Raw genomic sequence first — 7,717 nt, 5'->3', positions numbered from 1 at the left:
TTATGAGCATTGTCTAGCTCGATTCTCGTAACTCCACCAAGTTTGCTGGTGTCTGGCAGGTTTGAGATGCTTCTACACGCTAGCATGAAGTGATTTTATCTTGGGGGACAATACGTCAATCCGTGAGCACTAGTCGGACCGTAATTTGTCATGTGGAAATGAGGTTTTCCTTGACTCGACTTATTGTTGGTTTGTTTTATTATTTTCATTGTAATTTCCCTTCCACTTATTGTTGTCCTTTCCATATTAATTAATCTATTTCTCTCTCTTATTTTTTTTCCTTTTTTCCTTTTCTGTTTTACTTTATAAATTTCTTATTAAAATTCGTAACGATCACAAATAAGACTATTTTTCGTACACAAATGGAGTAATATAAATAATTATTTTTCATAACAATTATTCGCTCCATTCTGGTTAAGATATTAATACTAATGGATATAAGATATTAATACTTGTTGGTTAATACTCCCTCCGTTCCATGTTAATAGAGTCATTTTTCTATTTTGGGAAGTTCCAAGTTAATTGAGTCATTTCTATTTTTAGCAAAAAGTAATTCTTCTTTTTACTTTATTCTCTCTTCATCTCTCTTACTTTACTCTCTCTTACTTTTTTCACCATCCATTTAACACACTATTCTTAAACTCCGTGCCGAAAAGAAATGCCTCTATTAACAAGGAACGGAGGGAGTACATTTTAACTGAAAAGAGAAAATGTCGTGTAAATATTAAAGGCAGAGAGAGAGCGTTAAATGTTTTATGGTAAAGATAAAAAGTGATTGGATATGGAGATTAAACAAATTTCATTATTTCCAACAATTTATCCTAATTAAACATTGTGAATAAAATATTTCACTTTATATAAATAGAAGTTTTCATAAAATCAAACAAGAGTTTTTCATCAACTCTACCTTGTATCTGGCGTGATGCTTGCAACAAGCTGTTGATCATTTTATTTTTTCCTTAAACAATGTCTATCAGCGAGGAATTCCAAGCTAGTAAGTAGTTTCATCTCTAGATTTCCTATTTGTTTTTTACTCGTGTAGTTTTTCGGAACCCGAGTTCGTCAGATTGACGTAATTTCCTTGAAAAATTCCCGTGAAATCGTTTAAATCTGTTAATCTGAATTGAAATTGGTCTGGTTTGCCTCTATTTGAAACGTTCCTTTTTACTTAATTGGGGAAGCCTAAGTTTTACAATTTTCATCTGATTTTAGGCGTTTTTTATTTTGGGAATCAAGTCGTGAATAATATGCTCTCTTTTGAATTGATTTATGCTGATGCTTCTTCTTGTTTGTTTTGTTATTGAAAAGATATTGAAGCCTTACCCAATACGTATAATACAAAGGAAATATGCGCTGTTACGAGATTTGGATAAGAGCTTGCAAGGTATGTCACACCAGAAAATTACTACTCCTGTTGTTTGTTTGTTATCTTTAGTTCTTTCCTTTTTGGTTGATACGAATCATCACAGTCGTGGTAGCTGCAAACGAGATGCAAAGAGGATATAATCGAAGTTGTTTCATGGTTATCTTTAGTTCTTTCCTTTTTGGTTGGAGTCGTGTAGTCACACATGTTGGTAGCTTAGTTTTTTTAGGCATCTTCGGTAGTCTGTTACGGACTCAATGTCTAGGTTCTCTCTCATAACAGACTAGTCTTTTGGGCTCAGTTCTCCAGTTTGGTCTGCATCATAGTCACACATGTCGGTAGTTTAGTATGGTTTGGAGCCCTGACTATGTAATTCTCTCAAGGTTTGACCGAGGGTGGTTTGGAATTTTGAGAGCACACATGTTGGAATTGATAGATGACTGTACTTCCTTTGCTAGGAAAGTATATACTCCTTGGATGGTTGATAAGGATTGGTAATTTCTTTTGAACACTTTGGTATTGAACGACAATAGCTAAAGGCGAAGCCTTCCTTAGTGAAACAATTGTATGCTCTCTCCGTTCTAAGTTAATCGATTCGTATACCTTTATGGACATCTCAAGCTAAATGACTCATTCCTCTTTTGGCAAAAATCAATCCTTTAAACCTTCCTTATATTAGTCCTACTTTATTCTTTTTTCATTTATTTAATTTATTGTCTCTCCATTAAATAATTTATTCTCTTTCTACTTAACTCACTAAACACCATCTTAAATCTCATGCCAAAAAGAAATGTCTCGATTAACTAGATTAACTTGGGACAAAGGGTATCTTTTATTTCCTACTTCTCTTACAATGTATTGCTTTTTGCTTACAAACAAACACGACCTTCTTCACTTTCATTCTCTTACACAGGACAACTCAAACCATTTGATTGTACACTGCCCCATTTGATTGTCAGTGAAAGTTCACCGCACCATTTTATACGCAGTGAAAGGCGGTGGTACTGAAATAACAATGAAACTAAAGATATAACAATGAAACTCAGATATGATAACTAGAAGACTCTTTCTTAACTAAGGATATCTAACAATCTAAAGGTGTCTTCAAGTGGTATCCATAGTCTTCTCTTTGCCCATCCATATGCTAAGACTCTTCTCTGCGTCTTGTCTCTTCTTCTGTATTCCTCATTTGTGCACGAGCCGCATGAGCCACAAGTGCACGCTATCAAAGTGCATGACCAGGCCACCACGCTTAAAGTTTCTGGTGGCAGTGAGGTTGACGACTCTCCAAGGGTGGTTCCTCTTCCACCTTGAGAACAAGCTGTTTTTTAGCACCATTGCAGCTGATACGGATCATCACGGACGTGGAAACAGTAAACGAGATGTGAAGAGGATAGAGTCAGTTTTTTCGTGGTTATCTTTATTTCTTTCTTTTTGGTTAGAGTCTTGTAGTCATGGATGTCTTCGATTGTTTAGTTTTTTCAGGTATCTTTATTTTGCGTATCTCTAGTATTTGATTTGGTTAGAATTCTTGGCTATTTCATTCCCTTGGGGTTTGAAAGGGGAGACAGTCTGGAATTTTAGTTTGTATTGGTACTTCGCCAAGGCCTCTCAAGAGGAGTCTGTATTCCCGTCCAATTCAATCGTTCATTTATGAGTAGTATTGTCAATCCATTTGTGTGCATATTTTTATCTAACAGTTGCAGTGATTGTTCTCTGTCATTATCACTAACACCTTGTGTGAAACTGATCGGCAGTCTTTCAGTAGTTACTCTTATATTTTGTTTCTTGAAGGCTGTCTTTGTACTTGTTCAAACAGCATAAACTATTCAAGTCAGTGTCGAATAAAGTGAAATGGCTAGCTTCTACAAGTCTAATTTGTAAAATCTAAGCTTTCAACTCAGTGTCGTATACAGTAGAATGGTTTATAATATTTCACCATAGTGTTCTCTCACTGCATGCTAGATTCCCATATTTTAACTTTTCAACCTGTCTGCTACATAAACCAGGCAATACTGATAAAGTTTTGCTTGGGATATGAACTGGTTCCTTTCTTCTCAGCATTTCTGGATTTTCAAGCGTGTAAGAAAAAATCCATGCAGAAACATGGTGGCCATGCTTTCTTGTCTCATTGATTTCCTGTATCTTATATCAACAAACAGAAATTCAGAAGCAAAACGAACAGCACTGTGAACAGGAGATAGATGATATGAAGCGTGGTATAAAATCCGGTAGTATCACACCCAATTCTTCTCTTCTCAAATTTACAGACGATGCTGTAGATGAGCAAAAACATGCCATAAGGATTGCCAATGAGAAAGTAGAATTGGCGGTTCAGGCTTATGACTTGGTACTGAACCAACACTCCCCTAATCTGTGTGGTGATTCTATATGATAGTGTGCTTTGTTTTTGAATGCTATCAAGATATTTTCATCGTTCCTGATTGTATCTAATCATTACTTTAATCTTATTCCAATAATACTTGTTATAATTATTAATTTCCTGTATGTGTATATATTAGCTCTGTTTGTTATTTCGTGTTTATGACTGGGGATACTAAGAACTTCTACTTTTAGCTGATTGTATCTTGCTTTGGTTTCAAACAATATGTATATTGTTAAAGGGGGAGAGACCTGCACATAAACTGTTTAATTATTTGACAGACAAAATAGTAATGATCAGTTGGCAAACCAACACATCCCAACTGCTTCAAGAAAAGACTCTAAAGACACTTCTTGGAAATTAAACGCATTAAACTCCCTTTGCGTGGATCTTTGGCCAATGCCAATGCCGATGCTACTAAATGCAAGACATAGATAAACCCCTCACAAACCTCAAGGGTATTTATTCTAATCATTCCTACCATGAAACCAATAGTCGAGAACTGATAAAGAAGACATAATGAAAGGACTGTAATCAAAACAAACTACTGGAAATAAGAAAGACTCTACTAACAAATATATCTCTATTCGCTCTTGATCCAACTCAGCAAAGAACGCAACCTTCCTTGGGCCTCTCGTGTCGACCTTCAGCGGTCCATCCGTACTATCATATATACTAGAGATACTGCAGGAAAGCCTGTTCACATAAAAAAATTAAATTGGATAACTGGAGAAATATACAGTTACCGTATTGCTTTTGATTATGGTAACACATAAACTGTGATCCGTACAAGACATGGAAACATGGGATATAATGAAAAACATGGGATATAAATGAATATCTATTGGTCAACAGGATGTTGTAGTTCTGGTACCAAGATTGGGATCCTTGTACAGATCTCATGAAAACATGTTTTCTCTAATGCAGAGTTTTAAAAGTTGATCATTTTTCTTTGACAAGAATCTCTCTTGTTCAAAATTGTATAATTACTGAATGGTTATATGACCAATAGACTTGAATATCAAAAATCGAAGATGTGTTGGATATGGAGAACCATCATAAATCCATGATATTGTGGTGAAAGAGGATTTCCTAAACACAAATGGGATTACTTTCTTGCATGTACTATAGAGTTTTCCTGGCTTAATCTGTGCATATAGCTTGTTGCCTTAACGAGTACTTTTTTGATGGGAAAAGGTAGACACTCACATTCAAAAGCTTGATCAATACTTGAAGAAATTTGATGAGGATCTACGGCGTGGTATTCATCTAGTTGCTCTAATATAACCCTTTATCTGATATTGGTCCAGTTGCAGAGTGCCATCTGCTAATGTATAACAATGAATATATATATCTTGTTTCTCACAGTTAATGTATCTTTTGGTATGAAATAGCCGAAAGGGATGCCATAGCTGCAACTCCTCCAACTCATTATATGAATGTCAAAGCTGGAAGGTCTGGCGAAACTAGCAATAGAGGGCGTAAGAAGTAAACCCCTTACTCTGGACTCAAATAAATAGAATTCCTGTGGCAATTGTCTAGAACTTTGGCATGATTGTATGTTCAGATTTCACTTGTGAAGGTTACTTTTACCTAAATCCGAAAAATTATGTGTTGTGTGAGAGTGTTAATTTAATTAAAAACCTAAGTCATTCCGCAACTCCCACACAGAAGAAAAGAGGAGAAACTGCGAGCAGGCAATGAATGCTGTATGTGATAATCCTTGTTGGCTAGTGCGCTTAGGTTTGTATCTCAGTTTTTCGAAAATATGGTAAATTCTCTGGGATGTCAGCTACAGGAATGAATGTAAATAGTAGTCGGGAGCCAGTCTATCTGTTGAGGGAAAGAACTATTGTTGTCTTATGGAATATTTTTAGAGCCTTATGAGTGCAAGTAGATGATTTTGATTGAGTAAATGTAATCTTTATGCAGACGCCGCGTTGCAGCAGCAAATGTATCTGTGGTCTCAGGCCTCTGGAACTGGTGCAACGACTGCAGCAAATCCAGCGTGGAATTAGATCTGCCTGTTGACCCAAATGAGCCCACGTATTGTTTTGCAACCAAGTGAGCTATGGTGATATGGTTGCATGTGACAATCCCGATGTAAGTAAACAACTCCCTCCTTGCTTCTTCTTCCCACCTTTGAGTATGAGATGACAAAATTTGCGGGCTTTTGTATGTCAGTGCAAGATAGAATGGTTCCATTATGCTGTGTTGGGCTTAAAGAACAGCCAAAAGGGCAAATGGTATTGTTCAGATTGTGACGTGACCCAAGGCGTAGGAAAGTGAGATAACGGACTCTGACTTGCTTCCCAGTATACTTCGTATGTTATAAAAACTTCCACGTTTCGAATTTGAACTACAAAGTCATGACTGAAATTTGCGGTGTAACGAATGCTACTTTGCTACAGATATATGAAGAGTGATATTGCATTGTCCTCGGACTTCCATGGCAATATAGCACCCATTGATAATGTACTCTCGTTCTGCGTAACTCTGATATTAACGATGAGAGTGGGAGTTATCAAAGATTAGATGTATTCATAATTAATTTAGATCAAGTTTAATAGTGTTTTGATTTGAATTTGATTTGATTTGATTTGATTTGATTTGATTATCTTGTTAGATTAGATGTTCTCATTAGAGTAACTTAAAATTCCAGCTTATGCAGTTAGGCGTCTAGTATTGCAGCTCAATGTTACTCATCTTACAAGGATAATAGTTTCTTAGTATTCTTGTTAGAAAAATAGCCTAATTATTTATTTTTAGACAGAGCGTATGTAAATGCAATAGCTACTTAAGATGAAAATTGTGCTGAGAATATTTATTCTTTTGTAAGCTAGGTTGTGTTTGAATTGGTAGATAGGGACAATTAGAGTGCATTTAATGGCCCTATTTGGCGTTTGATTTTTGGTTAAATTTTTTGCGACCCGCTCAATGGCAAGAGCATATTGAATTAAGGCTGAAAATTACTGTTTTATTGTCATTAAAAATTCAGTGATAATAATCTATGTAACACTATTTCAATCTTAAATTCCATGGAATTAATAATTTAGCTCACAGTTTTGGAAATATAGATAAAGTCAGAGGATAGTTTTATAATTTCCTACTATAGTGTGGCTATGTGTGTTATTAAGGACTATAGATAACATATCATCAATTCAAACACCATAAATAAAATAGAAAACCAAGAAAAACATTATTGCAAAATAGTTGTGTTCTTATCAAAATGAAAATAAACTCCAATTCAAACCCCCTTTTAAGCTTATAGAATTATTTTAATGGGCTGTGCATATAGTGTTTGGTTTTCCATTGGACTTTCATAAAAAGTAGGTAGAATGATATTCTTATCCTTCACTTGACAATTATATTCCACCTTTATCCTCACTTAAATAATACACTTAGGCAAAGCTCAATCAGATTTATTGCTGCTTTCTACTTTTATGTACTTTTTTCACCTCATCAAAATAGTCTCTATTCATTCATTTTGCTCCGTCTCACCAAAATTAGCCGATTTTATAGTCCTCTCTGTCCACCATTAAATATTCCATTTTTCTTTTCCATTCATCCGCCATTAAGTTAAATTTCACTTTTACCACTTTTGGCTAGTGGTACCCACCTTCCACTAACTTTTCATCACATTTTTTACAAAGTCAAACAATATTTTAAAATCCGAGCCGATACATGTATTGGCGGACGGAGGGTGTATTTCGTAAATTTTCTCTACTAAAAATACTCAAATTACCTTTTCTTTCTATCTCCGTATTACTTAAGCAATTTCGCATTAAAACTCGTGTCATCCCTAAAGTCTCTGCTTTTATGCGACGGAGGGAGTATTAATTTTATAGTAATTGTAAATAGAATGAGTTGGTGGAATGTTATGCCACTTACTAAAAATAGTAAAAATGAAATGAGACATTTATTGAGGACCCTCAAATTAATAAATACGTGACATTTAATGGGGACCAGAA

At 35.2% G+C, this 7,717-nt stretch overlaps 1 pseudogene; it reads left to right on the top strand.

Moving 5' to 3' along the window:
* The first annotated feature begins 901 nt into the window (after positions 1-901).
* On the top strand, positions 902-6,281 carry LOC121762951 (annotated as a pseudogene).
* The last annotated feature ends 1,436 nt before the right edge of the window (positions 6,282-7,717 follow it).

This window comes from Salvia splendens, chromosome 1, assembly GCF_004379255.2.
Source record: "Salvia splendens isolate huo1 chromosome 1, SspV2, whole genome shotgun sequence".
Lineage (NCBI taxonomy): Eukaryota > Viridiplantae > Streptophyta > Magnoliopsida > Lamiales > Lamiaceae > Salvia > Salvia splendens.
Note: the sequence above shows the minus strand (reverse complement) of the source record. Positions and strands in the feature narration are given on the sequence as shown.